General features: G+C 48.8%; 1 pseudogene; it reads left to right on the forward strand.

Moving 5' to 3' along the window:
* The first annotated feature begins 786 nt into the window (after nt 1-786).
* On the forward strand, nt 787-1,855 carry LOC110133373 (ubiquitin carboxyl-terminal hydrolase isozyme L1 pseudogene; annotated as a pseudogene).
* The last annotated feature ends 1,841 nt before the right edge of the window (nt 1,856-3,696 follow it).

The raw sequence follows: 3,696 nt of genomic DNA on the forward strand, positions 1-3,696 counted from the left end.
TGAACAACTCAGGTAGAGCTCCAGGTACCAATGCATTCAGGGGTTTAAACAATGTTATTGAGATTTCATTTATTTCAGCTCGTTTGGAAGAGTGTCATTCTTGGGCTCTCTGGGATGGTAGCTCTGGAATCATCCATATTTTTAGTACTTAAAATAATTTGACTAGACTAATGAAACACCTGTCTAGAAAGTGGCTTAAATACTAGTTCCCCCCCGCAACCCAACTCCACCCACATACCGAACAAGAAGACTAAAGTTAGTTCCAAGTGACTAACTCAGGATTGAAGGTTCTGGGTGTATTTTTTTTGTGTGCTTCTGTTAGTCTTTCTGATACAGTCTCCCAACAGCTGCTGTGGCTCTAAGTATGTTTATTCGAGAGCAGCAGCCAATGAAAGCAGGTGAGGCAATGTGCTGTCAAGGACATCTCTTTTTCCAGAAGGATCAAATCTTTTCCAGGACCCTCTCTACCTCCCCACCCACACCCCACAATAGATGCTCCCTTGGATCACTGGTTAGGACTTGGTCTGTGTACATATGTGTGTACTCAGTCACATGGGGTCTCACTCTTTGTGACCCCATGGACCATAACCCACCAGGCTCCTCTGTCCATGGAATTTTCTAGACAAGAACCACTGGAGTGGGTGGTCATTTCCTACTTCAAGGGATCCTCCTGATCCAGGGATAGAACCCACATCTCTTGCATCTCCTGCATTGGCAGGCAGTCTCTTTATCACTGTACAACCCGGGGGTCATGTGCCCACAACTTGCTGCAAAGGAGGATGGGGGTTTTCTCGCTTCTCTGGGTTGTGTTCTTTTCGAGGTCCGCCAAGATGCAGCTCAAACCGATGGAGATTAACCCCGAGATGCTGAACAAAGTGCTGAGCCGGCTGGGGGTCGCCGGCCAGTGGCGCTTCGAGGACGTCCTGGGCCTGGAGGAGGAGTCTCTGGGCTCGGTGCTGGCGCCGGCCTGCGCGCTGCTGCTGCTCTTCCCGCTCACGGCGCAGCATGAGAACTTCAGGAAAAAACAAATTGAAGAGCTGAAGGGACAAGAAGTCAGTCCCAAGGTGTACTTCATGAAGCAGACCATTGGCAACTCTTGTGGAACCATCGGACTCATTCACGCGGTGGCCAATAATCGGGACAAGCTGGAGTTCGAGGATGGGTCCGTTCTGAAACAGTTTCTCTCTGAAACAGAGAAGTTGTCCCCTGAAGACAGAGCAAAGTGCTTTGAAAAGAATGAGGCCATTCAGGCAGCCCATGATGCCGTGGCACAGGAAGGCCAGTGTCGGGTAGATGACAAAGTGAACTTCCATTTTATTCTGTTTAACAACGTGGATGGCCACCTCTATGAACTTGATGGACGGATGCCTTTCCCGGTGAACCATGGCACCAGCTCAGAGGACTCGCTGCTGCAGGACGCCGCCAAGGTCTGCAGAGAATTCACTGCGCGTGAGCAGGGGGAGGTTCGCTTCTCGGCTGTGGCCCTCTGCAAGGCAGCCTAATGCCCCGCGCGGGCACTCTGCTTCGCCCCTCTTCCCTCCGTTGTGAGCGTATCTCCCCCCAAAGCTGGTGTACAACACTTCAGTGCTTGCAGAGCACAGCGTCCTCCTTCGGGTCCGCAGACCAGCACCCACCCTCCACCGCGCCCCCGCGCCGGCAGAGCTCGGCTGTCGACGGAGCGCGTTTGGCGTCAGCCTGCGATGGCGAAGCTCCCCGCCCTGTGTCTTGTACCTCAGTATCTAATGCTTAAGTGGCTACTTCGGTTTGTGTCTGTAAGTTAAGGCCTTGGATGTGGTTTGTCCTTCAAAGGAATAAAGTTTTTCTGCTGATAAAAAAAAAAAAAAAAAAAGGAGGATGGGAAAGCAAGTAACATATTCTCTGCCTCTAGACTGAGGGCTGGGCTTTGCTGGCTGGAATAACGAGTGGGGGAGCTACTGGGTGGACTTCCAGCAGTGCCTGCTCTAGAGAACATCTCTCCTGCTCACTCCCCTTCCAGGGACAGGAGTCACTCTACTCGGACCAACTCTTGTCCTGTGCTCCACTTCTGGTGTGGAGGATCTGCCATCTGATTGGCCAGGCCAGGTCACATGCTCCACTCAGACACGGTACATATTCTGAATCCCATGGATGGAGAGTGGAACATTGATTGCTTGTATATCAGGGTACGGTTACTAGAAGATGGGAATGGGTGTGCTGGAAACTCAAAATGGGAAATTTACACTGAGAAGCTACATAAATATAAAGTAAACCACTGTATAATTTATTAATAAACATGTATGGTGTCAGTTCTGAGAGTGAATTTCTGATGAGTGCTTGACTTTTGCTAAACTTTCTGTCCTCTCATCCCCTCCAGGTGAATGGTGAAAAGGACTTGATAACGAGCTCTTTCCCTTTCCATCTGTGTTTCCCTTGTTCTCAACCCTCCCACCTGTGCCAGTTGCCCCTTTGGAAATGATTGTCTTTTAGGTGAGAATTCAGGGAGCGCTGGTCTAGACCAGAGTTTTTGTTGGCTAAGCTGAGGGCCCACTAAAGCCACAGGTGTCTTTAAAAATCTCACTTCTAGCCCATGTCCCCACAGAGCCTCTCTACAGGTAGGTGTCCTTGTGAAGGTAAGGATATCTTCCCATCTTCTATTGGACATTCTATTTCTGTGGTCCTAAATGGAAGACATCCAATCTTGCCTTTACACTCTCTACATACCTATTAGCAGTTTATGAAGAATCGGAGGAGCACAAAGGCTTGAAATTAGTATGTTCCAGCATGAGCTTGGCTATGTAAGCGATTTGAATGTTCACGGCTTTTAAATGACTTGGCAGTCTGTCTATAACACATCCTGTAGCCTGAAAAGGAGTGACACATAGACTAAGGCCTGCATATATTAGTGATCCATTGATTGTTTCTGGAAGTAGGTAACCTTTGTGACCAAAATGAGAGACCAGCTCAGACCTGACCAATCAAAGCAGCCGTAAGAATCCTGCCTGGTCCACAGGCCTGCTCCGTCTCGGGTTCCTGGGGAGAAAATAAAGAGGGAAAGGATTTAGTCACAAATGCAGGGAATGTGCAGACAGGCTGGACAAAGGTTGGGAACTGTTTATTGTGCTGGTGGTTTGTGGCTTTCCCTAACCCCTTCCTGGGTTAAGTGCAGGGGAGCAAAATGCAAAGTGACATTGGGGCTCTGACACTTGCAAGGTGACTGTCTTGCCATTTTCTGTGGCTGTGGATCTAAATGCAAGGGAGGAGGCATGTCTGCTGTCAGGACAAGTACTGGGTGGGGGTGGGGGAAGCTCGGGCTCATCTCTTCTCAGTAAGGGGGGCTTGTCTCTGTGAGCTCCTTAAGGCCAGGTCTGAGGACTCCCCATCCTGGCCTGACAACTGGGCCGGATTCAACAAAAATGTCTATAACACTTCCTGTGGCCCACTCTCTCCATGGGGAGAGTGGATGGCAGTTACCTGGAACTTATGCATTAAACTGGGAGGGATGGATTAGTGAGCAGTATCGTGTATTTAATCTTAAGATATTCCAGAACTTTTCAATGACATTTTCTTCAGCAGTTCATTTTCACTACTTTAAAAAGAAAACAATCTTGTAGGAGGCATCCTGTGTTTAAAAATCTAAATTTGAAGAACACCCACATACATCAGAGATGTGGAGGAGGCGGCTTGTTGAAGCCTTGTTTGTTTTACAAAAATCATCAG

This window comes from Odocoileus virginianus, chromosome 9 (assembly GCF_023699985.2).
Source record: "Odocoileus virginianus isolate 20LAN1187 ecotype Illinois chromosome 9, Ovbor_1.2, whole genome shotgun sequence".
Classification (NCBI taxonomy): Eukaryota; Metazoa; Chordata; class Mammalia; order Artiodactyla; family Cervidae; genus Odocoileus; species Odocoileus virginianus.